Below are 26,299 nucleotides of genomic sequence, written 5' to 3'. Positions count from 1 at the left end.
CCCATTTAAACAGACACAGAATGATCCGGGATTGCAAGGACATCCCTTTTACCCAGATGCAGAATGACCCTTGACTGACAGCAGTTCCCTTTTAAAAGAATAAAGTGAGATTTCGATCATCCCTGAAGGCAATTGTGCAGTGGGGCTCAGGACCACGCGGCGCAGAGACTGTTATTGAAGCCACAGGTGATAGACAGGGAAGGACGTAAAACCAGCCCAGTCTGAAACACACGAACAAACTAATATTCCTTAACCTCCAAAGCCAGGTTTTGAAATTTCAAATTGGAAATCCGGGACAGACAGCACATCCCTTTGAAACAGACACAGAATGATGAGGGTCTGATAGCACACCATTTTACAGAGACAGAGAATGATCTTGGACAGACAGCAAATCCCCTTAAAAGGGACACGGAAATAGAATGAATAAAAACAGATAAATATGTAAAACTCGGCAGGTCGTGCAGATTTTGTGGAGGAAGAATCCGGTTTCACGTTCTGTCGGATAATAATTCCGATATTTCAGGAAAAAGTTAAAGATTACAGATGTTTTCAACAAAAATAGCGCCTGGAAAAAATACGCAGCGAGAAATGTCAAATGGGAACGTTTGTGATGCAGCGGAACGAAGGAGTAATTAAATAATACATGGCACAATGGAGAAAGGCAAAGTGGGTGGTAATCGGGCAATAACGTAACAAAGGGTGGTCCAGAGGAAGTGTTAGTGTGAATAGCAGAACCATTACCAGACAATGGGAGCGATGCTTATCATCCGATACGTTGAACCTAATGATGAGGCCAGAAGACGAGAACATGCTTACAATATAGGCTGTCACCGCCTTTTAATCAGACCAGGCAGCTTTGCCAGCCCGGATTGATTTCCTGTATGCTTTGAATTCGGCAGCCAAGGGACGAATTCAAAAAGCAGCTTCTCTCATCTTTTCAGCTCTAGAGAACCAGGACGCACACATATTCAGGGCAGAGGTGGAGATTGACGCTGAATGTATGCTTATCCCAATTGAGGTGAACTTATGCGTACAGACAGGAAGATATACTGATCAAGTATCGGCCGGAACCAAACAAGGCTTTCGGTTATCCAACGAGTCACAGAGCCGAGTACCTCTGAGATATTTTAACTTTACTCAGTTTGGCGGGTTTCACTTTGCTCTGGGATTTGGATGCTGAGGGAACATCGGCGTAAAATCACACGTTTTAACGTGAAATACGTCTGTTTTCTCACATGTCGAGCGGCTGTTAGAAGCGGAACTTTGAGTAAAACATGGCGGGGCTCGTCCGGGATTTGGCCCGTGACTCTCGCATTTCAAATGTGATCATTCCGAAGGGAGAATCATAACCGTGGACCAACGAGCCGCCGACAGTGAAAAGCGCAGCTCTCAGATTCTGACGGTGGTGAGAAATGATATGATGGCCCATCGTGCATGTGCTGTCTCTCAGATACCTATCGAATTAGTGCCCCTCGCCATTGTACTGCAACTGTTCTCCTTTTGACGAATATATTATTAATTTGAGACATGACATGAGGAAAGTACAGCATCCCTGTCAGTAAAAGGGGAATTTGGAGATGAGATGAAATGTGAATGTCAAAAAGTGTTTAACCTGCAAGCCAACGACGACGAGAATGGGATTCGAACCCATGCGTGCAGAGCACAATGGATTAGCAGTCCATCGCCTTAACCTCTCGGCCACCTCGTCTCTGCTATAAGATATCGTCAGCCATTCAATCTCCTGCTTTTTGTATCCAAACAGAAATAATGTGCAAGAAAGTCCACTTCACAGCTTGCTCTGCCCGTGCATGCAGATCGACAATGATGAAAACTTGCCATGAGATTCTTTGAGCAAACAGCCTTCCTTCACTTCAGGTGAGTGACTGGAACAGATGGCTGGTTTCTCGGCAGAATCACAACAAAGAATATAAAATGTCTCGTAGCGAGCTAAGTTGACCGCGGCAGGACTCGAACCTGCAATCTTCTGATAACTTTGCGGTTGTCATCGAAGTCAGACGCCTTATCCATTAGGCCACGCGGCCGCTGCCAGCCACATTCATTGTGTTGTTGTATATATTGCGAGCAAATTCGGGGCAACTGCAATATCAAGGAGTGGATTTAGGAAAAGATGAGCATATTTCGAGTGAATGAACAGATGCACTGCGATCTGGGTGCGCACCGGCGCAGGCAACCCCAATGTAAATTGGAACACTATAGTTTAACAATTCGGTCATTGCAGCTGAAATCATACTCCTTCTCAAACAATACAGGATGACCCGGGTTTATGAGATAATCCGTTTTAAAGGGAAAGATTATGAACCGGAACTGACAACCAGCCCATTTAAACAGACACAGAATGATCCGGAATTGCAAGGACATCCCTTTTACCCAGATGCAGAATGACCCTTGACTGACAGCAGTTCCCTTTTAAAAGAATAAAGTGAGATTTCGATCATCCCTGAAGGCAATTGTGCAGTGGGGCTCAGGACCACGCGGCGCAGAGACTGTTATTGAAGCCAATGGTGATAGACAAGGAGGGAGGGAAGGACGTAAAACCAGCCCAGTCTGAAACACAGGAACAAACTAATATTCCTTAACCTCCAAAGCCAGGTTTTGAAATTTCAAATTGGAAATCCGGGACAGACAGCACATCCCTTTGAAACAGACACAGAATGATGAGGGTCTGATAGCACACCATTTTACAGAGACAGAGAATGATCTTGGACAGACAGCAAATCCCCTTAAAAGGGACACGGAAATAGAATGAATAAAAACAGATAAATATGTACAACTCGGCAGGTCGTGCAGATTTTGTGGAGGAAGAATCCGGTTTCACGTTCTGTCGGATAATAATTCCGATATTTCAGGAAAAAGTTAAAGATTACAGATGTTTTCAACAAAAATAGCGCCTGGAAAAAATACGCAGCGAGAAATGTCAAATGGGAACGTTTGTGATGCAGCGGAACGAAGGAGTAATTAAATAATACATGGCACAATGGAGAAAGGCAAAGTGGGTGGTAATCGGGCAATAACGTAACAAAGGGTGGTCCAGAGGAAGTGTTAGTGTGAATAGCAGAACCATTACCAGACAATGGGAGCGATGCTTATCATCCGATACGTTGAACCTAATGTTGAGGCCAGAAGACGAGAACATGCTTACAATATAGGCTGTCACCGCCTTTTAATCAGACCAGGCAGCTTTGCCAGCCCGGATTGATTTCCTGTATGCTTTGAATTCGGCAGCCAAGGGACGAATTCAAAAAGCAGCTTCTCTCATCTTTTCAGCTCTAGAGAACCAGGACGCACACATATTCAGGGCAGAGGTGGAGATTGACGCTGAATGTATGCTTATCCCAATTGAGGTGAACTTATGCGTACAGACAGGAAGATATACTGATCAAGTATCGGCCGGAACCAAACAAGGCTTTCGGTTATCCAACGAGTCACAGAGCCGAGTACCTCTGAGATATTTTAACTTTACTCAGTTTGGCGGGTTTCACTTTGCTCTGGGATTTGGATGCTGAGGGAACATCGGCGTAAAATCACACGTTTTAACGTGAAATACGTCTGTTTTCTCACATGTCGAGCGGCTGTTAGAAGCGGAACTTTGAGTAAAACATGGCGGGGCTCGTCCGGGATTTGGCCCGTGACTCTCGCATTTCAAATGTGATCATTCCGAAGGGAGAATCATAACCGTGGACCAACGAGCCGCCGACAGTGAAAAGCGCAGCTCTCAGATTCTGACGGTGGTGAGAAATGATATGATGGCCCATCGTGCATGTGCTGTCTCTCAGATACCTATCGAATTAGTGCCCCTCGCCATTGTACTGCAACTGTTCTCCTTTGGACGAATATATTATTAATTTGAGACATGACATGAGGAAAGTACAGCATCCCTGTCAGTAAAAGGGGAATTTGGAGATGAGATGAAATGTGAATGTCAAAAAGTGTTTAACCTGCAAGCCAACGACGACGAGAATGGGATTCGAACCCAAGCGTGCAGAGCACAATGGATTAGCAGTCCATCGCCTTAACCTCTCGGCCACCTCGTCTCTGCTATAAGATATCGTCAGCCATTCAATCTCCTGCTTTTTGTATCCAAACAGAAATAATGTGCAAGAAAGTCCACTTCACAGCTTGCTCTGCCCGTGCATGCAGATCGACAATGATGAAAACTTGCCATGAGATTCTTTGAGCAAACAGCCTTCCTTCACTTCAGGTGAGTGACTGGAACAGATGGCTGGTTTCTCGGCAGAATCACAACAAAGAATATAAAATGTCTCGTAGCGAGCTAAGTTGACCGCGGCAGGACTCGAACCTGCAATCTTCTGATAACTTTGCGGTTGTCATCGAAGTCAGACGCCTTATCCATTAGGCCACGCGGCCGCTGCCAGCCACATTCATTGTGTTGTTGTATATATTGCGAGCAAATTCGGGGCAACTGCAATATCAAGGAGTGGATTTAGGAAAAGATGAGCATATTTCGAGTGAATGAACAGATGCACTGCGATCTGGGTGCGCACCGGCGCAGGCAACCCCAATGTAAATTGGAACACTATAGTTTAACAATTCGGTCATTGCAGCTGAAATCATACTCCTTCTCAAACAATACAGGATGACCCGGGTTTATGAGATAATCCGTTTTAAAGGGAAAGATTATGAACCGGAACTGACAACCAGCCCATTTAAACAGACACAGAATGATCCGGAATTGCAAGGACATCCCTTTTACCCAGATGCAGAATGACCCTTGACTGACAGCAGTTCCCTTTTAAAAGAATAAAGTGAGATTTCGATCATCCCTGAAGGCAATTGTGCAGTGGGGCTCAGGACCACGCGGCGCAGAGACTGTTATTGAAGCCACAGGTGATAGACAAGGAGGGAGGGAAGGACGTAAAACCAGCCCAGTCTGAAACACACGAACAAACTAATATTCCTTAACCTCCAAAGCCAGGTTTTGAAATTTCAAATTGGAAATCCGGGACAGACAGCACATCCCTTTGAAACAGACACAGAATGATGAGGGTCTGATAGCACACCATTTTACAGAGACAGAGAATGATCTTGGACAGACAGCAAATCCCCTTAAAAGGGACACGGAAATAGAATGAATAAAAACAGATAAATATGTAAAACTCGGCAGGTCGTGCAGATTTTGTGGAGGAAGAATCCGGTTTCACGTTCTGTCGGATAATAATTCCGATATTTCAGGAAAAAGTTAAAGATTACAGATGTTTTCAACAAAAATAGCGCCTGGAAAAAATACGCAGCGAGAAATGTCAAATGGGAACGTTTGTGATGCAGCGGAACGAAGGAGTAATTAAATAATACATGGCACAATGGAGAAAGGCAAAGTGGGTGGTAATCGGGCAATAACGTAACAAAGGGTGGTCCAGAGGAAGTGTTAGTGTGAATAGCAGAACCATTACCAGACAATGGGAGCGATGCTTATCATCCGATACGTTGAACCTAATGTTGAGGCCAGAAGACGAGAACATGCTTACAATATAGGCTGTCACCGCCTTTTAATCAGACCAGGCAGCTTTGCCAGCCCGGATTGATTTCCTGTATGCTTTGAATTCGGCAGCCAAGGGACGAATTCAAAAAGCAGCTTCTCTCATCTTTTCAGCTCTAGAGAACCAGGACGCACACATATTCAGGGCAGAGGTGGAGATTGACGCTGAATGTATGCTTATCCCAATTGAGGTGAACTTATGCGTACAGACAGGAAGATATACTGATCAAGTATCGGCCGGAACCAAACAAGGCTTTCGGTTATCCAACGAGTCACAGAGCCGAGTACCTCTGAGATATTTTAACTTTACTCAGTTTGGCGGGTTTCACTTTGCTCTGGGATTTGGATGCTGAGGGAACATCGGCGTAAAATCACACGTTTTAACGTGAAATACGTCTGTTTTCTCACATGTCGAGCGGCTGTTAGAAGCGGAACTTTGAGTAAAACATGGCGGGGCTCGTCCGGGATTTGGCCCGTGACTTTCGCATTTCAAATGTGATCATTCCGAAGGGAGAATCATAACCGTGGACCAACGAGCCGCCGACAGTGAAAAGCGCAGCTCTCAGATTCTGACGGTGGTGAGAAATGATATTATGGCCCATCGTGCATGTGCTGTCTCTCAGATACCTATCGAATTAGTGCCCCTCGCCATTGTACTGCAACTGTTCTCCTTTTGACGAATATATTATTAATTTGAGACATGACATGAGGAAAGTACAGCATCCCTGTCAGTAAAAGGGGAATTTGGCGATGAGGTTAAATGTGAATGTCAAAAAGTGGATAAGCTGCAAGACAACGACGACGAGAATGGGATTCGAACACATGCGTGCAGAGCACAATGGATTAGCAGTCCATCGCCTTAATCTCTCGGCCACCTCATCTCTGCTATAAGACATCGTCAGCCATTCAATCTCCTGCTTTTTGTATCCAAACATAAATAATGTGCAAGAAAGTCCACTTCACAGCTTGCTCTGCCCGTGCATGCAGATCGACAATGATGAAAACTTGCCATGAGATTCTTTGAGCAAACAGCCTTCCTTCACTTCAGGTGAGTGACTGGAAGAGATGGTTGGTTTCTTGGCAGAATCACAACAAAGAATATAAAATGTCTCGTAGCGAGCTAAGTTGACCGCGGCAGGACTCGAACCTGCAATCTTCTGATAACTTTGCGGTTGTCATCGAAGTCAGACGCCTTATCCATTAGGCCACGCGGCCGCTGCCAGCAACATTTATTGTGTTGTTGTATATATTGCGAGCAAATTCGGGGCAACTGCAATATCAAGGAGTGGATTTCGGAAAAGATGAGCATATTTCGAGTGAATGAACAGATGCACTGCGATCTGGGTGCGCACCGGCGCAGGCAACCCCAATGTAAATTGGAACACTATAGTTTAACAATTCGGTCATTGCAGCTGAAATCATACTCCTTCTCAAACAATACAGGATGACCCGGGTTTATGAGAAAATCCGTTTTAAAGGGAAAGATTATGAACCGGAACTGACAACCTGCCCATTTAAACAGACACAGAATGATCCGGGATTGCAAGGACATCCCTTTTACCCAGATGCAGAATGAACCTTGACTGACAGCAGTTCCCTTTTAAAAGAATAAAGTGAGATTTCGATCATCCCTGAAGGCAATTGTGCAGTGGGGCTCAGGACCACGCGGCGCAGAGACTGTTATTGAAGCCACAGGTGATAGACAAGGAGGGAGGGAAGGACGTAAAACCAGCCCAGTCTGAAACACACAAACAAACTAATATTCCTTAACCTCCAAAGGCAGGTTTTGAAATTTCAAATTGGAAATCCGGGACAGACAGCACATCCCTTTGAAACAGACACAGAATGATGAGGGTCTGATAGCACACCATTTTACAGAGACAGAGAATGATCTTGGACAGACAGCAAATCCCCTTAAAAGGGACACGGAAATAGAATGAATAAAAACAGATAAATATGTAAAACTCGGCAGGTCGTGCAGATTTTGTGGAGGAAGAATCCGGTTTCACGTTCTGTCGGATAATAATTGCGATATTTCAGGAAAAAGTTAAAGATTACAGATGTTTTCAACAAAAATAGCGCCTGGAAAAAATACGCAGCGAGAAATGTCAAATGGGAACGTTTGTGATGCAGCGGAACGAAGGAGTGATTAAATAATACATGGCACAATGGAGAAAGGCAAAGTGGGTGGTAATCGGGCAATAACGTAACAAAGGATGGTCCAGAGGAAGTGTTAGTGGGAATAGCAGAACCATTACCAGACAATGGGAGCGGTGCTTATCATTCGATACGTTGAACCTAATGTTGAGGCCAGAAGACGAGAACATGCTTACAATATAGGCTGTCACCGCCTTTTAATCAGACCAGGCAGCTTTGCCAGCCCGGATTGATTTCCTGTATGCTTTGAATTCGGCAGCCAAGGGACGAATTCAAAAAGCAGCTTCTCTCATCCTTTCAGCTCTAGAGAACCAGGACGCACTCATATTCAGGGCAGAGGTGGAGATTGACGCTGAATGTATGCTTATCCCAATTGAGGTGAACTTATGCGTACAGACAGGAAGATATACTGATCAAGTATCGGCCGGAACCAAACAAGGCTTTCGGTTATCCAACGAGTCACAGAGCCGAGTACCTCTGAGATATTTTAACTTTACTCAGTTTGGCGGGTTTCACTTTGCTCTGGGATTTGGATGCTGAGGGAACATCGGCGTAAAATCACACGTTTTAACGTGAAATACGTCTGTTTTCTCACATGTCGAGCGGCTGTTAGAAGCGGAAATTTGAGTAAAACATGGCGGGGCTCGTCCGGGATTTGGCCCGTGACTCTCGCATTTCAAATGTGATCATTCCGAAGGGAGAATCATAACCGTGGACCAACGAGCCGCCGACAGTGAAAAGCGCAGCTCTCAGATTCTGACGGTGGTGAGAAATGATATTATGGCCCATCGTGCATGTGCTGTCTCTCAGATACCTATCTAATTAGTGCCCCTCGCCATTGTACTGCAACTGTTCTCCTTTTGACCAATATATTATTAATTTGAGACATGACATGAGGAAAGTACAGCATCCCTGTAAGTAAAAGGGGAATTTGGCGATGAGGTTAAATGTGAATGTCAAAAAGTGGATAAGCTGCAAGACAACGACGACGAGAATGGGATTCGAACCCATGCGTGCAGAGCACAATGGATTAGCAGTCCATCGCCTTAATCTCTCGGCCACCTCATCTCTGCTATAAGACATCGTCAGCCATTCAATCTCCTGCTTTTTGTATCCAAACATAAATAATGTGCAAGAAAGTCCACTTCACAGCTTGCTCTGCCCGTGCATGCAGATCGACAATGATGAAAACTTGCCATGAGATTCTTTGAGCAAACAGCCTTCCTTCACTTCAGGTGAGTGACTGGAAGAGATGGTTGGTTTCTCGGCAGAATCACAACAAAGAATATAAAATGTCTCGTAGCGAGCTAAGTTGACCGCGGCAGGACTCGAACCTGCAATCTTCTGATAACTTTGCGGTTGTCATCGAAGTCAGACGCCTTATCCATTAGGCCACGCGGCCGCTGCCAGCAACATTTATTGTGTTGTTGTATATATTGCGAGCAAATTCGGGGCAACTGCAATATCAAGGAGTGGATTTCGGAAAAGATGAGCATATTTCGAGTGAATGAACAGATGCACTGCGATCTGGGTGCGCACCGGCGCAGGCAACCCCAATGTAAATTGGAACACTATAGTTTAACAATTCGGTCATTGCAGCTGAAATCATACTCCTTCTCAAACAATACAGGATGACCCGGGTTTATGAAAAAATCCGTTTTAAAGGGAAAGATTATGAACCGGAACTGACAACCTGCCCATTTAAACAGACACAGAATGATCCGGGATTGCAAGGACATCCCTTTTACCCAGATGCAGAATGAACCTTGACTGACAGCAGTTCCCTTTTAAAAGAATAAAGTGAGATTTCGATCATCCCTGAAGGCAATTGTGCAGTGGGGCTCAGGACCACGCGGCGCAGAGACTGTTATTGAAGCCACAGGTGATGGACAAGGAGGGAGGGAAGGACGTAAAACCAGCCCAGTCTGAAACACACGAACAAACTAATATTCCTTAACCTCCAAAGCCAGGTTTTGAAATTTCAAATTGGAAATCCGTACAGACAGCACATCCCTTTGAAACAGACACAGAATGATGAGGGTCTGATAGCACACCATTTTACAGAGACAGAGAATGATCTTGGACAGACAGCAAATCCCCTTAAAAGGGACACGGAAATAGAATGAATAAAAACAGATAAATATGTAAAACTCGGCAGGTCGTGCAGATTTTGTGGAGGAAGAATCCGGTTTCACGTTCTGTCGGATAATAATTCCGATATTTCAGGAAAAAGTTAAAGATTACAGATGTTTTCAACAAAAATAGCGCCTGGAAAAAATACGCAGCGAGAAATGTCAAATGGGAACGTTTGTGATGCAGCGGAACGAAGGAGTAATTAAATAATACATGGCACAATGGAGAAAGGCAAAGTGGGTGGTAATCGGGCAATAACGTAACAAAGGGTGGTCCAGAGGAAGTGTTAGTGTGAATAGCAGAACCATTACCAGACAATGGGAGCGATGCTTATCATCCGATACGTTGAACCTAATGTTGAGGCCAGAAGACGAGAACATGCTTACAATATAGGCTGTCACCGCCTTTTAATCAGACCAGGCAGCTTTGCCAGCCCGGATTGATTTCCTGTATGCTTTGAATTCGGCAGCCAAGGGACGAATTCAAAAAGCAGCTTCTCTCATCTTTTCAGCTCTAGAGAACCAGGACGCACACATATTCAGGGCAGAGGTGGAGATTGACGCTGAATGTATGCTTATCCCAATTGAGGTGAACTTATGCGTACAGACAGGAAGATATACTGATCAAGTATCGGCCGGAACCAAACAAGGCTTTCGGTTATCCAACGAGTCACAGAGCCGAGTACCTCTGAGATATTTTAACTTTACTCAGTTTGGCGGGTTTCACTTTGCTCTGGGATTTGGATGCTGAGGGAACATCGGCGTAAAATCACACGTTTTAACGTGAAATACGTCTGTTTTCTCACATGTCGAGCGGCTGTTAGAAGCGGAACTTTGAGTAAAACATGGCGGGGCTCGTCCGGGATTTGGCCCGTGACTCTCGCATTTCAAATGTGATCATTCCGAAGGGAGAATCATAACCGTGGACCAACGAGCCGCCGACAGTGAAAAGCGCAGCTCTCAGATTCTGACGGTGGTGAGAAATGATATGATGGCCCATCGTGCATGTGCTGTCTCTCAGATACCTATCGAATTAGTGCCCCTCGCCATTGTACTGCAACTGTTCTCCTTTTGACGAATATATTATTAATTTGAGACATGACATGAGGAAAGTACAGCATCCCTGTCAGTAAAAGGGGAATTTGGAGATGAGATGAAATGTGAATGTCAAAAAGTGTTTAACCTGCAAGCCAACGACGACGAGAATGGGATTCGAACCCATGCGTGCAGAGCACAATGGATTAGCAGTCCATCGCCTTAACCTCTCGGCCACCTCGTCTCTGCTATAAGATATCGTCAGCCATTCAATCTCCTGCTTTTTGTATCCAAACAGAAATAATGTGCAAGAAAGTCCACTTCACAGCTTGCTCTGCCCGTGCATGCAGATCGACAATGATGAAAACTTGCCATGAGATTCTTTGAGCAAACAGCCTTCCTTCACTTCAGGTGAGTGACTGGAACAGATGGCTGGTTTCTCGGCAGAATCACAACAAAGAATATAAAATGTCTCGTAGCGAGCTAAGTTGACCGCGGCAGGACTCGAACCTGCAATCTTCTGATAACTTTGCGGTTGTCATCGAAGTCAGACGCCTTATCCATTAGGCCACGCGGCCGCTGCCAGCCACATTCATTGTGTTGTTGTATATATTGCGAGCAAATTCGGGGCAACTGCAATATCAAGGAGTGGATTTAGGAAAAGATGAGCATATTTCGAGTGAATGAACAGATGCACTGCGATCTGGGTGCGCACCGGCGCAGGCAACCCCAATGTAAATTGGAACACTATAGTTTAACAATTCGGTCATTGCAGCTGAAATCATACTCCTTCTCAAACAATACAGGATGACCCGGGTTTATGAGATAATCCGTTTTAAAGGGAAAGATTATGAACCGGAACTGACAACCAGCCCATTTAAACAGACACAGAATGATCCGGGATTGCAAGGACATCCCTTTTACCCAGATGCAGAATGACCCTTGACTGACAGCAGTTCCCTTTTAAAAGAATAAAGTGAGATTTCGATCATCCCTGAAGGCAATTGTGCAGTGGGGCTCAGGACCACGCGGCGCAGAGACTGTTATTGAAGCCACAGGTGATAGACAGGGAAGGACGTAAAACCAGCCCAGTCTGAAACACACGAACAAACTAATATTCCTTAACCTCCAAAGCCAGGTTTTGAAATTTCAAATTGGAAATCCGGGACAGACAGCACATCCCTTTGAAACAGACACAGAATGATGAGGGTCTGATAGCACACCATTTTACAGAGACAGAGAATGATCTTGGACAGACAGCAAATCCCCTTAAAAGGGACACGGAAATAGAATGAATAAAAACAGATAAATATGTAAAACTCGGCAGGTCGTGCAGATTTTGTGGAGGAAGAATCCGGTTTCACGTTCTGTCGGATAATAATTCCGATATTTCAGGAAAAAGTTAAAGATTACAGATGTTTTCAACAAAAATAGCGCCTGGAAAAAATACGCAGCGAGAAATGTCAAATGGGAACGTTTGTGATGCAGCGGAACGAAGGAGTAATTAAATAATACATGGCACAATGGAGAAAGGCAAAGTGGGTGGTAATCGGGCAATAACGTAACAAAGGGTGGTCCAGAGGAAGTGTTAGTGTGAATAGCAGAACCATTACCAGACAATGGGAGCGATGCTTATCATCCGATACGTTGAACCTAATGATGAGGCCAGAAGACGAGAACATGCTTACAATATAGGCTGTCACCGCCTTTTAATCAGACCAGGCAGCTTTGCCAGCCCGGATTGATTTCCTGTATGCTTTGAATTCGGCAGCCAAGGGACGAATTCAAAAAGCAGCTTCTCTCATCTTTTCAGCTCTCGAGAACCAGGACGCACACATATTCAGGGCAGAGGTGGAGATTGACGCTGAATGTATGCTTATCCCAATTGAGGTGAACTTATGCGTACAGACAGGAAGATATACTGATCAAGTATCGGCCGGAACCAAACAAGGCTTTCGGTTATCCAACGAGTCACAGAGCCGAGTACCTCTGAGATATTTTAACTTTACTCAGTTTGGCGGGTTTCACTTTGCTCTGGGATTTGGATGCTGAGGGAACATCGGCGTAAAATCACACGTTTTAACGTGAAATACGTCTGTTTTCTCACATGTCGAGCGGCTGTTAGAAGCGGAACTTTGAGTAAAACATGGCGGGGCTCGTCCGGGATTTGGCCCGTGACTCTCGCATTTCAAATGTGATCATTCCGAAGGGAGAATCATAACCGTGGACCAACGAGCCGCCGACAGTGAAAAGCGCAGCTCTCAGATTCTGACGGTGGTGAGAAATGATATGATGGCCCATCGTGCATGTGCTGTCTCTCAGATACCTATCGAATTAGTGCCCCTCGCCATTGTACTGCAACTGTTCTCCTTTTGACGAATATATTATTAATTTGAGACATGACATGAGGAAAGTACAGCATCCCTGTCAGTAAAAGGGGAATTTGGAGATGAGATGAAATGTGAATGTCAAAAAGTGTTTAACCTGCAAGCCAACGACGACGAGAATGGGATTCGAACCCAAGCGTGCAGAGCACAATGGATTAGCAGTCCATCGCCTTAACCTCTCGGCCACCTCGTCTCTGCTATAAGATATCGTCAGCCATTCAATCTCCTGCTTTTTGTATCCAAACAGAAATAATGTGCAAGAAAGTCCACTTCACAGCTTGCTCTGCCCGTGCATGCAGATCGACAATGATGAAAACTTGCCATGAGATTCTTTGAGCAAACAGCCTTCCTTCACTTCAGGTGAGTGACTGGAACAGATGGCTGGTTTCTCGGCAGAATCACAACAAAGAATATAAAATGTCTCGTAGCGAGCTAAGTTGACCGCGGCAGGACTCGAACCTGCAATCTTCTGATAACTTTGCGGTTGTCATCGAAGTCAGACGCCTTATCCATTAGGCCACGCGGCCGCTGCCAGCCATATTCATTGTGTTGTTGTATATATTGCGAGCAAATTCGGGGCAACTGCAATATCAAGGAGTGGATTTAGGAAAAGATGAGCATATTTCGAGTGAATGAACAGATGCACTGCGATCTGGGTGCGCACCGGCGCAGGCAACCCCAATGTAAATTGGAACACTATAGTTTAACAATTCGGTCATTGCAGCTGAAATCATACTCCTTCTCAAACAATACAGGATGACCCGGGTTTATGAGATAATCCGTTTTAAAGGGAAAGATTATGAACCGGAACTGACAACCAGCCCATTTAAACAGACACAGAATGATCCGGAATTGCAAGGACATCCCTTTTACCCAGATGCAGAATGACCCTTGACTGACAGCAGTTCCCTTTTAAAAGAATAAAGTGAGATTTCGATCATCCCTGAAGGCAATTGTGCAGTGGGGCTCAGGACCACGCGGCGCAGAGACTGTTATTGAAGCCACAGGTGATAGACAAGGAGGGAGGGAAGGACGTAAAACCAGCCCAGTCTGAAACACACGAACAAACTAATATTCCTTAACCTCCAAAGCCAGGTTTTGAAATTTCAAATTGGAAATCCGGGACAGACAGCACATCCCTTTGAAACAGACACAGAATGATGAGGGTCTGATAGCACACCATTTTACAGAGACAGAGAATGATCTTGGACAGACAGCAAATCCCCTTAAAAGGGACACGGAAATAGAATGAATAAAAACAGATAAATATGTAAAACTCGGCAGGTCGTGCAGATTTTGTGGAGGAAGAATCCGGTTTCACGTTCTGTCGGATAATAATTCCGATATTTCAGGAAAAAGTTAAAGATTACAGATGTTTTCAACAAAAATAGCGCCTGGAAAAAATACGCAGCGAGAAATGTCAAATGGGAACGTTTGTGATGCAGCGGAACGAAGGAGTAATTAAATAATACATGGCACAATGGAGAAAGGCAAAGTGGGTGGTAATCGGGCAATAACGTAACAAAGGGTGGTCCAGAGGAAGTGTTAGTGTGAATAGCAGAACCATTACCAGACAATGGGAGCGATGCTTATCATCCGATACGTTGAACCTAATGTTGAGGCCAGAAGACGAGAACATGCTTACAATATAGGCTGTCACCGCCTTTTAATCAGACCAGGCAGCTTTGCCAGCCCGGATTGATTTCCTGTATGCTTTGAATTCGGCAGCCAAGGGACGAATTCAAAAAGCAGCTTCTCTCATCTTTTCAGCTCTAGAGAACCAGGACGCACACATATTCAGGGCAGAGGTGGAGATTGACGCTGAATGTATGCTTATCCCAATTGAGGTGAACTTATGCGTACAGACAGGAAGATATACTGATCAAGTATCGGCCGGAACCAAACAAGGCTTTCGGTTATCCAACGAGTCACAGAGCCGAGTACCTCTGAGATATTTTAACTTTACTCAGTTTGGCGGGTTTCACTTTGCTCTGGGATTTGGATGCTGAGGGAACATCGGCGTAAAATCACACGTTTTAACGTGAAATACGTCTGTTTTCTCACATGTCGAGCGGCTGTTAGAAGCGGAACTTTGAGTAAAACATGGCGGGGCTCGTCCGGGATTTGGCCCGTGACTCTCGCATTTCAAATGTGATCATTCCGAAGGGAGAATCATAACCGTGGACCAACGAGCCGCCGACAGTGAAAAGCGCAGCTCTCAGATTCTGACGGTGGTGAGAAATGATATGATGGCCCATCGTGCATGTGCTGTCTCTCAGATACCTATCGAATTAGTGCCCCTCGCCATTGTACTGCAACTGTTCTCCTTTTGACGAATATATTATTAATTTGAGACATGACATGAGGAAAGTACAGCATCCCTGTCAGTAAAAGGGGAATTTGGAGATGAGATGAAATGTGAATGTCAAAAAGTGTTTAACCTGCAAGCCAACGACGAGAATGGGATTCGAACCCATGCGTGCAGAGCACAATGGATTAGCAGTCCATCGCCTTAACCTCTCGGCCACCTCGTCTCTGCTATAAGATATCGTCAGCCATTCAATCTCCTGCTTTTTGTATCCAAACAGAAATAATGTGCAAGAAAGTCCACTTCACAGCTTGCTCTGCCCGTGCATGCAGATCGACAATGATGAAAACTTGCCATGAGATTCTTTGAGCAAACAGCCTTCCTTCACTTCAGGTGAGTGACTGGAACAGATGGCTGGTTTCTCGGCAGAATCACAACAAAGAATATAAAATGTCTCGTAGCGAGCTAAGTTGACCGCGGCAGGACTCGAACCTGCAATCTTCTGATAACTTTGCGGTTGTCATCGAAGTCAGACGCCTTATCCATTAGGCCACGCGGCCGCTGCCAGCCACATTCATTGTGTTGTTGTATATATTGCGAGCAAATTCGGGGCAACTGCAATATCAAGGAGTGGATTTAGGAAAAGATGAGCATATTTCGAGTGAATGAACAGATGCACTGCGATCTGGGTGCGCACCGGCGCAGGCAACCCCAATGTAAATTGGAACACTATAGTTTAACAATTCGGTCATTGCAGCTGAAATCATACTCCTTCTCAAACAATACAGGATGACCCGGGTTTATGAGATAATCCGTTTTAAAGGGAAAGATTATGAACCGGAACTGACAACCAGCCCATTTAAACAGACACAGAATGATCCGGAATTGCAAGGACATCCCTTTTACCCAGATGCAGAATGACCCTTGACTGACAGCAGTTCCCTTTTAAAAGAATAAAGTGAGATTTCGATCATCCCTGAAGGCAATTGTGCAGTGGGGCTCAGGACCACGCGGCGCAGAGACTGTTATTGAAGCCACAGGTGATAGACAAGGAGGGAGGGAAGGACGTAAAACCAGCCCAGTCTGAAACACACGAACAAACTAATATTCCTTAACCTCCAAAGCCAGGTTTTGAAATTTCAAATTGGAAATCCGGGACAGACAGCACATCCCTTTGAAACAGACACAGAATGATGAGGGTCTGATAGCACACCATTTTACAGAGACAGAGAATGATCTTGGACAGACAGCAAATCCCCTTAAAAGGGACACGGAAATAGAATGAATAAAAACAGATAAATATGTAAAACTCGGCAGGTCGTGCAGATTTTGTGGAGGAAGAATCCGGTTTCACGTTCTGTCGGATAATAATTCCGATATTTCAGGAAAAAGTTAAAGATTACAGATGTTTTCAACAAAAATAGCGCCTGGAAAAAATACGCAGCGAGAAATGTCAAATGGGAACGTTTGTGATGCAGCGGAACGAAGGAGTAATTAAATAATACATGGCACAATGGAGAAAGGCAAAGTGGGTGGTAATCGGGCAATAACGTAACAAAGGGTGGTCCAGAGGAAGTGTTAGTGTGAATAGCAGAACCATTACCAGACAATGGGAGCGATGCTTATCATCCGATACGTTGAACCTAATGTTGAGGCCAGAAGACGAGAACATGCTTACAATATAGGCTGTCACCGCCTTTTAATCAGACCAGGCAGCTTTGCCAGCCCGGATTGATTTCCTGTATGCTTTGAATTCGGCAGCCAAGGGACGAATTCAAAAAGCAGCTTCTCTCATCTTTTCAGCTCTAGAGAACCAGGACGCACACATATTCAGGGCAGAGGTGGAGATTGACGCTGAATGTATGCTTATCCCAATTGAGGTGAACTTATGCGTACAGACAGGAAGATATACTGATCAAGTATCGGCCGGAACCAAACAAGGCTTTCGGTTATCCAACGAGTCACAGAGCCGAGTACCTCTGAGATATTTTAACTTTACTCAGTTTGGCGGGTTTCACTTTGCTCTGGGATTTGGATGCTGAGGGAACATCGGCGTAAAATCACACGTTTTAACGTGAAATACGTCTGTTTTCTCACATGTCGAGCGGCTGTTAGAAGCGGAACTTTGAGTAAAACATGGCGGGGCTCGTCCGGGATTTGGCCCGTGACTCTCGCATTTCAAATGTGATCATTCCGAAGGGAGAATCATAACCGTGGACCAACGAGCCGCCGACAGTGAAAAGCGCAGCTCTCAGATTCTGACGGTGGTGAGAAATGATATTATGGCCCATCGTGCATGTGCTGTCTCTCAGATACCTATCGAATTAGTGCCCCTCGCCATTGTACTGCAACTGTTCTCCTTTTGACGAATATATTATTAATTTGAGACATGACATGAGGAAAGTACAGCATCCCTGTCAGTAAAAGGGGAATTTGGCGATGAGGTTAAATGTGAATGTCAAAAAGTGGATAAGCTGCAAGACAACGACGACGAGAATGGGATTCGAACCCATGCGTGCAGAGCACAATGGATTAGCAGTCCATCGCCATAATCTCTCGGCCACCTCATCTCTGCTATAAGACATCGTCAGCCATTCAATCTCCTGCTTTTTGTATCCAAACATAAATAATGTGCAAGAAAGTCCACTTCACAGCTTGCTCTGCCCGTGCATGCAGATCGACAATGATGAAAACTTGCCATGAGATTCTTTGAGCAAACAGCCTTCCTTCACTTCAGGTGAGTGACTGGAAGAGATGGTTGGTTTCTCGGCAGAATCACAACAAAGAATATAAAATGTCTCGTAGCGAGCTAAGTTGACCGCGGCAGGACTCGAACCTGCAATCTTCTGATAACTTTGCGGTTGTCATCGAAGTCAGACGCCTTATCCATTAGGCCACGCGGCCGCTGCCAGCAACATTTATTGTGTTGTTGTATATATTGCGAGCAAATTCGGGGCAACTGCAATATCAAGGAGTGGATTTCGGAAAAGATGAGCATATTTCGAGTGAATGAACAGATGCACTGCGATCTGGGTGCGCACCGGCGCAGGCAACCCCAATGTAAATTGGAACACTATAGTTTAACAATTCGGTCATTGCAGCTGAAATCATACTCCTTCTCAAACAATACAGGATGACCCGGGTTTATGAGAAAATCCGTTTTAAAGGGAAAGATTATGAACCGGAACTGACAACCTGCCCATTTAAACAGACACAGAATGATCCGGGATTGCAAGGACATCCCTTTTACCCAGATGCAGAATGAACCTTGACTGACAGCAGTTCCCTTTTAAAAGAATAAAGTGAGATTTCGATCATCCCTGAAGGCAATTGTGCAGTGGGGCTCAGGACCACGCGGCGCAGAGACTGTTATTGAAGCCACAGGTGATAGACAAGGAGGGAGGGAAGGACGTAAAACCAGCCCAGTCTGAAACACACAAACAAACTAATATTCCTTAACCTCCAAAGGCAGGTTTTGAAATTTCAAATTGGAAATCCGGGACAGACAGCACATCCCTTTGAAACAGACACAGAATGATGAGGGTCTGATAGCACACCATTTTACAGAGACAGAGAATGATCTTGGACAGACAGCAAATCCCCTTAAAAGGGACACGGAAATAGAATGAATAAAAACAGATAAATATGTAAAACTCGGCAGGTCGTGCAGATTTTGTGGAGGAAGAATCCGGTTTCACGTTCTGTCGGATAATAATTGCGATATTTCAGGAAAAAGTTAAAGATTACAGATGTTTTCAACAAAAATAGCGCCTGGAAAAAATACGCAGCGAGAAATGTCAAATGGGAACGTTTGTGATGCAGCGGAACGAAGGAGTGATTAAATAATACATGGCACAATGGAGAAAGGCAAAGTGGGTGGTAATCGGGCAATAACGTAACAAAGGATGGTCCAGAGGAAGTGTTAGTGGGAATAGCAGAACCATTACCAGACAATGGGAGCGGTGCTTATCATTCGATACGTTGAACCTAATGTTGAGGCCAGAAGACGAGAACATGCTTACAATATAGGCTGTCACCGCCTTTTAATCAGACCAGGCAGCTTTGCCAGCCCGGATTGATTTCCTGTATGCTTTGAATTCGGCAGCCAAGGGACGAATTCAAAAAGCAGCTTCTCTCATCCTTTCAGCTCTAGAGAACCAGGACGCACTCATATTCAGGGCAGAGGTGGAGATTGACGCTGAATGTATGCTTATCCCAATTGAGGTGAACTTATGCGTACAGACAGGAAGATATACTGATCAAGTATCGGCCGGAACCAAACAAGGCTTTCGGTTATCCAACGAGTCACAGAGCCGAGTACCTCTGAGATATTTTAACTTTACTCAGTTTGGCGGGTTTCACTTTGCTCTGGGATTTGGATGCTGAGGGAACATCGGCGTAAAATCACACGTTTTAACGTGAAATACGTCTGTTTTCTCACATGTCGAGCGGCTGTTAGAAGCGGAAATTTGAGTAAAACATGGCGGGGCTCGTCCGGGATTTGGCCCGTGACTCTCGCATTTCAAATGTGATCATTCCGAAGGGAGAATCATAACCGTGGACCAACGAGCCGCCGACAGTGAAAAGCGCAGCTCTCAGATTCTGACGGTGGTGAGAAATGATATTATGGCCCATCGTGCATGTGCTGTCTCTCAGATACCTATCTAATTAGTGCCCCTCGCCATTGTACTGCAACTGTTCTCCTTTTGACCAATATATTATTAATTTGAGACATGACATGAGGAAAGTACAGCATCCCTGTAAGTAAAAGGGGAATTTGGCGATGAGGTTAAATGTGAATGTCAAAAAGTGGATAAGCTGCAAGACAACGACGACGAGAATGGGATTCGAACCCATGCGTGCAGAGCACAATGGATTAGCAGTCCATCGCCTTAATCTCTCGGCCACCTCATCTCTGCTATAAGACATCGTCAGCCATTCAATCTCCTGCTTTTTGTATCCAAACATAAATAATGTGCAAGAAAGTCCACTTCACAGCTTGCTCTGCCCGTGCATGCAGATCGACAATGATGAAAACTTGCCATGAGATTCTTTGAGCAAACAGCCTTCCTTCACTTCAGGTGAGTGACTGGAAGAGATGGTTGGTTTCTCGGCAGAATCACAACAAAGAATATAAAATGTCTCGTAGCGAGCTAAGTTGACCGCGGCAGGACTCGAACCTGCAATCTTCTGATAACTTTGCGGTTGTCATCGAAGTCAGACGCCTTATCCATTAGGCCACGCGGCCGCTGCCAGCAACATTTATTGTGTTGTTGTATATATTGCGAGCAAATTCGGGGCAACTGCAATATCAAGGAGTGGATTTCGGAAAAGATGAGCATATTTCGAGTGAATGAACAGATGCACTGCGATCTGGGTGCGCACCGGCGCAGGCAACCCCAATGTAAATTGGAACACTATAGTTTAACAATTCGGTCATTGCAGCTGAAATCATACTCCTTCTCAAACAATACAGGATGACCCGGGTTTATGAAAAAATCCGTTTTAAAGGGAAAGATTATGAACCGGAACTGACAACCTGCCCATTTAAACAGACACAGAATGATCCGGGATTGCAAGGACATCCCTTTTACCCAGATGCAGAATGAACCTTGACTGACAGCAGTTCCCTTTTAAAAGAATAAAGTGAGATTTCGATCATCCCTGAAGGCAATTGTGCAGTGGGGCTCAGGACCACGCGGCGCAGAGACTGTTATTGAAGCCACAGGTGATGGACAAGGAGGGAGGGAAGGACGTAAAACCAGCCCAGTCTGAAACACACGAACAAACTAATATTCCTTAACCTCCAAAGCCAGGTTTTGAAATTTCAAATTGGAAATCCGTACAGACAGCACATCCCTTTGAAACAGACACAGAATGATGAGGGTCTGATAGCACACCATTTTACAGAGACAGAGAATGATCTTGGACAGACAGCAAATCCCCTTAAAAGGGACACGGAAATAGAATGAATAAAAACAGATAAATATGTACAACTCGGCAGGTCGTGCAGATTTTGTGGAGGAAGAATCCGGTTTCACGTTCTGTCGGATAATAATTCCGATATTTCAGGAAAAAGTTAAAGATTACAGATGTTTTCAACAAAAATAGCGCCTGGAAAAAATACGCAGCGAGAAATGTCAAATGGGAACGTTTGTGATGCAGCGGAACGAAGGAGTAATTAAATAATACATGGCACAATGGAGAAAGGCAAAGTGGGTGGTAATCGGGCAATAACGTAACAAAGGGTGGTCCAGAGGAAGTGTTAGTGTGAATAGCAGAACCATTACCAGACAATGGGAGCGATGCTTATCATCCGATACGTTGAACCTAATGTTGAGGCCAGAAGACGAGAACATGCTTACAATATAGGCTGTCACCGCCTTTTAATCAGACCAGGCAGCTTTGCCAGCCCGGATTGATTTCCTGTATGCTTTGAATTCGGCAGCCAAGGGACGAATTCAAAAAGCAGCTTCTCTCATCTTTTCAGCTCTAGAGAACCAGGACGCACACATATTCAGGGCAGAGGTGGAGATTGACGCTGAATGTATGCTTATCCCAATTGAGGTGAACTTATGCGTACAGACAGGAAGATATACTGATCAAGTATCGGCCGGAACCAAACAAGGCTTTCGGTTATCCAACGAGTCACAGAGCCGAGTACCTCTGAGATATTTTAACTTTACTCAGTTTGGCGGGTTTCACTTTGCTCTGGGATTTGGATGCTGAGGGAACATCGGCGTAAAATCACACGTTTTAACGTGAAATACGTCTGTTTTCTCACATGTCGAGCGGCTGTTAGAAGCGGAACTTTGAGTAAAACATGGCGGGGCTCGTCCGGGATTTGGCCCGTGACTCTCGCATTTCAAATGTGATCATTCCGAAGGGAGAATCATAACCGTGGACCAACGAGCCGCCGACAGTGAAAAGCGCAGCTCTCAGATTCTGACGGTGGTGAGAAATGATATGATGGCCCATCGTGCATGTGCTGTCTCTCAGATACCTATCGAATTAGTGCCCCTCGCCATTGTACTGCAACTGTTCTCCTTTGGACGAATATATTATTAATTTGAGACATGACATGAGGAAAGTACAGCATCCCTGTCAGTAAAAGGGGAATTTGGAGATGAGATGAAATGTGAATGTCAAAAAGTGTTTAACCTGCAAGCCAACGACGACGAGAATGGGATTCGAACCCAAGCGTGCAGAGCACAATGGATTAGCAGTCCATCGCCTTAACCTCTCGGCCACCTCGTCTCTGCTATAAGATATCGTCAGCCATTCAATCTCCTGCTTTTTGTATCCAAACAGAAATAATGTGCAAGAAAGTCCACTTCACAGCTTGCTCTGCCCGTGCATGCAGATCGACAATGATGAAAACTTGCCATGAGATTCTTTGAGCAAACAGCCTTCCTTCACTTCAGGTGAGTGACTGGAACAGATGGCTGGTTTCTCGGCAGAATCACAACAAAGAATATAAAATGTCTCGTAGCGAGCTAAGTTGACCGCGGCAGGACTCGAACCTGCAATCTTCTGATAACTTTGCGGTTGTCATCGAAGTCAGACGCCTTATCCATTAGGCCACGCGGCCGCTGCCAGCCACATTCATTGTGTTGTTGTATATATTGCGAGCAAATTCGGGGCAACTGCAATATCAAGGAGTGGATTTAGGAAAAGATGAGCATATTTCGAGTGAATGAACAGATGCACTGCGATCTGGGTGCGCACCGGCGCAGGCAACCCCAATGTAAATTGGAACACTATAGTTTAACAATTCGGTCATTGCAGCTGAAATCATACTCCTTCTCAAACAATACAGGATGACCCGGGTTTATGAGATAATCCGTTTTAAAGGGAAAGATTATGAACCGGAACTGACAACCAGCCCATTTAAACAGACACAGAATGATCCGGAATTGCAAGGACATCCCTTTTACCCAGATGCAGAATGACCCTTGACTGACAGCAGTTCCCTTTTAAAAGAATAAAGTGAGATTTCGATCATCCCTGAAGGCAATTGTGCAGTGGGGCTCAGGACCACGCGGCGCAGAGACTGTTATTGAAGCCACAGGTGATAGACAAGGAGGGAGGGAAGGACGTAAAAGCAGCCCAGTCTGAAACACACGAACAAACTAATATTCCTTAACCTCCAAAGCCAGGTTTTGAAATTTCAAATTGGAAATCCGGGACAGACAGCACATCCCTTTGAAACAGACACAGAATGATGAGGGTCTGATAGCACACCATTTTACAGAAACAGAGAATGATCTTGGACAGACAGCAAATCCCCTTAAAAGGGACACGGAAATAGAATGAATAAAAACAGATAAATATGTACAACTCGGCAGGTCGTGCAGATTTTGTGGAGGAAGAATCCGGTTTCACGTTCTGTCGGATAATAATTCCGATATTTCAGGAAAAAGTTAAAGATTACAGATGTTTTCAACAAAAATAGCGCCTGGAAAAAATACGCAGCGAGAAATGTCAAATGGGAACGTTTGTGATGCAGCGGAACGAAGGAGTAATTAAATAATACATGGCACAATGGAGAAAGGCAAAGTGGGTGGTAATCGGGCAATAACGTAACAAAGGGTGGTCCAGAGGAAGTGTTAGTGTGAATAGCAGAACCATTACCAGACAATGGGAGCGATGCTTATCATCCGATACGTTGAACCTAATGTTGAGGCCAGAAGACGAGAACATGCTTACAATATCGGCTGTCACCGCCTTTTAATCAGACCAGGCAGCTTTGCCAGCCCGGATTGATTTCCTGTATGCTTTGAATTCGGCAGCCAAGGGACGAATTCAAAAAGCAGCTTCTCTCATCTTTTCAGCTCTAGAGAACCAGGACGCACACATATTCAGGGCAGAGGTGGAGATTGACGCTGAATGTATGCTTATCCCAATTGAGGTGAACTTATGCGTACAGACAGGAAGATATACTGATCAAGTATCGGCCGGAACCAAACAAGGCTTTCGGTTATCCAACGAGTCACAGAGCCGAGTACCTCTGAGATATTTTAACTTTACTCAGTTTGGCGGGTTTCACTTTGCTCTGGGATTTGGATGCTGAGGGAACATCGGCGTAAAATCACACGTTTTAACGTGAAATACGTCTGTTTTCTCACATGTCGAGCGGCTGTTAGAAGCGGAACTTTGAGTAAAACATGGCGGGGCTCGTCCGGGATTTGGCCCGTGACTCTCGCATTTCAAATGTGATCATTCCGAAGGGAGAATCATAACCGTGGACCAACGAGCCGCCGACAGTGAAAAGCGCAGCTCTCAGATTCTGACGGTGGTGAGAAATGATATGATGGCCCATCGTGCATGTGCTGTCTCTCAGATACCTATCGAATTAGTGCCCCTCGCCATTGTACTGCAACTGTTCTCCTTTGGACGAATATATTATTAATTTGAGACATGACATGAGGAAAGTACAGCATCCCTGTCAGTAAAAGGGGAATTTGGAGATGAGATGAAATGTGAATGTCAAAAAGTGTTTAACCTGCAAGCCAACGACGACGAGAATGGGATTCGAACCCAAGCGTGCAGAGCACAATGGATTAGCAGTCCATCGCCTTAACCTCTCGGCCACCTCGTCTCTGCTATAAGATATCGTCAGCCATTCAATCTCCTGCTTTTTGTATCCAAACAGAAATAATGTGCAAGAAAGTCCACTTCACAGCTTGCTCTGCCCGTGCATGCAGATCGACAATGATGAAAACTTGCCATGAGATTCTTTGAGCAAACAGCCTTCCTTCACTTCAGGTGAGTGACTGGAACAGATGGCTGGTTTCTCGGCAGAATCACAACAAAGAATATAAAATGTCTCGTAGCGAGCTAAGTTGACCGCGGCAGGACTCGAACCTGCAATCTTCTGATAACTTTGCGGTTGTCATCGAAGTCAGACGCCTTATCCATTAGGCCACGCGGCCGCTGCCAGCCACATTCATTGTGTTGTTGTATATATTGCGAGCAAATTCGGGGCAACTGCAATATCAAGGAGTGGATTTAGGAAAAGATGAGCATATTTCGAGTGAATGAACAGATGCACTGCGATCTGGGTGCGCACCGGCGCAGGCAACCCCAATGTAAATTGGAACACTATAGTTTAACAATTCGGTCATTGCAGCTGAAATCATACTCCTTCTCAAACAATACAGGATGACCCGGGTTTATGAGATAATCCGTTTTAAAGGGAAAGATTATGAACCGGAACTGACAACCAGCCCATTTAAACAGACACAGAATGATCCGGAATTGCAAGGACATCCCTTTTACCCTGATGCAGAATGACCCTTGACTGACAGCAGTTCCCTTTTAAAAGAATAAAGTGAGATTTCGATCATCCCTGAAGGCAATTGTGCAGTGGGGCTCAGGACCACGCGGCGCAGAGACTGTTATTGAAGCCACAGGTGATAGACAAGGAGGGAGGGAAGGACGTAAAAGCAGCCCAGTCTGAAACACACGAACAAACTAATATTCCTTAACCTCCAAAGCCAGGTTTTGAAATTTCAAATTGGAAATCCGGGACAGACAGCACATCCCTTTGAAACAGACACAGAATGATGAGGGTCTGATAGCACACCATTTTACAGAAACAGAGAATGATCTTGGACAGACAGCAAATCCCCTTAAAAGGGACACGGAAATAGAATGAATAAAAACAGATAAATATGTACAACTCGGCAGGTCGTGCAGATTTTGTGGAGGAAGAATCCGGTTTCACGTTCTGTCGGATAATAATTCCGATATTTCAGGAAAA

At 44.9% G+C, this 26,299-nt stretch overlaps 22 non-coding genes across 22 annotated transcripts; all 22 read right to left on the bottom strand.

Moving 5' to 3' along the window:
• Window positions 1–1,626: 1,626 nt before the first annotated feature.
• On the bottom strand, window positions 1,627–1,708 carry trnas-gcu (transfer RNA serine (anticodon GCU)). Its single transcript has one exon. It is a non-coding gene; the product is annotated as a tRNA-Ser (tRNA).
• A 245-nt stretch (window positions 1,709–1,953) lies between these two features.
• trnar-ucg (transfer RNA arginine (anticodon UCG)) lies at window positions 1,954–2,042 on the bottom strand. Its single transcript is given in 2 exon segments — window positions 1,954–1,989; window positions 2,006–2,042. It is a non-coding gene; the product is annotated as a tRNA-Arg (tRNA).
• Window positions 2,043–3,970: 1,928 nt separating this feature from the next.
• trnas-gcu (transfer RNA serine (anticodon GCU)) lies at window positions 3,971–4,052 on the bottom strand. The gene has a single exon. It is a non-coding gene; the product is annotated as a tRNA-Ser (tRNA).
• Window positions 4,053–4,297: 245 nt separating this feature from the next.
• On the bottom strand, window positions 4,298–4,386 carry trnar-ucg (transfer RNA arginine (anticodon UCG)). The gene is given in 2 exon segments: window positions 4,298–4,333; window positions 4,350–4,386. It is a non-coding gene; the product is annotated as a tRNA-Arg (tRNA).
• A 1,928-nt stretch (window positions 4,387–6,314) lies between these two features.
• On the bottom strand, window positions 6,315–6,396 carry trnas-gcu (transfer RNA serine (anticodon GCU)). The gene has a single exon. It is a non-coding gene; the product is annotated as a tRNA-Ser (tRNA).
• Window positions 6,397–6,641: 245 nt separating this feature from the next.
• Window positions 6,642–6,730, bottom strand: trnar-ucg (transfer RNA arginine (anticodon UCG)). The gene is given in 2 exon segments: window positions 6,642–6,677; window positions 6,694–6,730. It is a non-coding gene; the product is annotated as a tRNA-Arg (tRNA).
• Window positions 6,731–8,658: 1,928 nt separating this feature from the next.
• trnas-gcu (transfer RNA serine (anticodon GCU)) lies at window positions 8,659–8,740 on the bottom strand. Its single transcript has one exon. It is a non-coding gene; the product is annotated as a tRNA-Ser (tRNA).
• Window positions 8,741–8,985: 245 nt separating this feature from the next.
• On the bottom strand, window positions 8,986–9,074 carry trnar-ucg (transfer RNA arginine (anticodon UCG)). The gene is given in 2 exon segments: window positions 8,986–9,021; window positions 9,038–9,074. It is a non-coding gene; the product is annotated as a tRNA-Arg (tRNA).
• Window positions 9,075–11,001: 1,927 nt separating this feature from the next.
• On the bottom strand, window positions 11,002–11,083 carry trnas-gcu (transfer RNA serine (anticodon GCU)). The gene has a single exon. It is a non-coding gene; the product is annotated as a tRNA-Ser (tRNA).
• Window positions 11,084–11,328: 245 nt separating this feature from the next.
• On the bottom strand, window positions 11,329–11,417 carry trnar-ucg (transfer RNA arginine (anticodon UCG)). The gene is given in 2 exon segments: window positions 11,329–11,364; window positions 11,381–11,417. It is a non-coding gene; the product is annotated as a tRNA-Arg (tRNA).
• Window positions 11,418–13,337: 1,920 nt separating this feature from the next.
• Window positions 13,338–13,419, bottom strand: trnas-gcu (transfer RNA serine (anticodon GCU)). The gene has a single exon. It is a non-coding gene; the product is annotated as a tRNA-Ser (tRNA).
• A 245-nt stretch (window positions 13,420–13,664) lies between these two features.
• On the bottom strand, window positions 13,665–13,753 carry trnar-ucg (transfer RNA arginine (anticodon UCG)). The gene is given in 2 exon segments: window positions 13,665–13,700; window positions 13,717–13,753. It is a non-coding gene; the product is annotated as a tRNA-Arg (tRNA).
• Window positions 13,754–15,678: 1,925 nt separating this feature from the next.
• On the bottom strand, window positions 15,679–15,760 carry trnas-gcu (transfer RNA serine (anticodon GCU)). Its single transcript has one exon. It is a non-coding gene; the product is annotated as a tRNA-Ser (tRNA).
• A 245-nt stretch (window positions 15,761–16,005) lies between these two features.
• Window positions 16,006–16,094, bottom strand: trnar-ucg (transfer RNA arginine (anticodon UCG)). The gene is given in 2 exon segments: window positions 16,006–16,041; window positions 16,058–16,094. It is a non-coding gene; the product is annotated as a tRNA-Arg (tRNA).
• A 1,928-nt stretch (window positions 16,095–18,022) lies between these two features.
• trnas-gcu (transfer RNA serine (anticodon GCU)) lies at window positions 18,023–18,104 on the bottom strand. The gene has a single exon. It is a non-coding gene; the product is annotated as a tRNA-Ser (tRNA).
• Window positions 18,105–18,349: 245 nt separating this feature from the next.
• On the bottom strand, window positions 18,350–18,438 carry trnar-ucg (transfer RNA arginine (anticodon UCG)). Its single transcript is given in 2 exon segments — window positions 18,350–18,385; window positions 18,402–18,438. It is a non-coding gene; the product is annotated as a tRNA-Arg (tRNA).
• A 1,928-nt stretch (window positions 18,439–20,366) lies between these two features.
• On the bottom strand, window positions 20,367–20,448 carry trnas-gcu (transfer RNA serine (anticodon GCU)). Its single transcript has one exon. It is a non-coding gene; the product is annotated as a tRNA-Ser (tRNA).
• Window positions 20,449–20,693: 245 nt separating this feature from the next.
• trnar-ucg (transfer RNA arginine (anticodon UCG)) lies at window positions 20,694–20,782 on the bottom strand. Its single transcript is given in 2 exon segments — window positions 20,694–20,729; window positions 20,746–20,782. It is a non-coding gene; the product is annotated as a tRNA-Arg (tRNA).
• A 1,927-nt stretch (window positions 20,783–22,709) lies between these two features.
• Window positions 22,710–22,791, bottom strand: trnas-gcu (transfer RNA serine (anticodon GCU)). The gene has a single exon. It is a non-coding gene; the product is annotated as a tRNA-Ser (tRNA).
• Window positions 22,792–23,036: 245 nt separating this feature from the next.
• trnar-ucg (transfer RNA arginine (anticodon UCG)) lies at window positions 23,037–23,125 on the bottom strand. Its single transcript is given in 2 exon segments — window positions 23,037–23,072; window positions 23,089–23,125. It is a non-coding gene; the product is annotated as a tRNA-Arg (tRNA).
• A 1,928-nt stretch (window positions 23,126–25,053) lies between these two features.
• On the bottom strand, window positions 25,054–25,135 carry trnas-gcu (transfer RNA serine (anticodon GCU)). Its single transcript has one exon. It is a non-coding gene; the product is annotated as a tRNA-Ser (tRNA).
• A 245-nt stretch (window positions 25,136–25,380) lies between these two features.
• Window positions 25,381–25,469, bottom strand: trnar-ucg (transfer RNA arginine (anticodon UCG)). Its single transcript is given in 2 exon segments — window positions 25,381–25,416; window positions 25,433–25,469. It is a non-coding gene; the product is annotated as a tRNA-Arg (tRNA).
• Window positions 25,470–26,299: the final 830 nt, after the last annotated feature.

This window comes from Pristiophorus japonicus, unplaced genomic scaffold, assembly GCF_044704955.1.
Source record: "Pristiophorus japonicus isolate sPriJap1 unplaced genomic scaffold, sPriJap1.hap1 HAP1_SCAFFOLD_42, whole genome shotgun sequence".
NCBI classification, from domain to species: domain Eukaryota; kingdom Metazoa; phylum Chordata; class Chondrichthyes; family Pristiophoridae; genus Pristiophorus; species Pristiophorus japonicus.
This window is presented reverse-complemented; position numbering and strand designations above follow the sequence as displayed.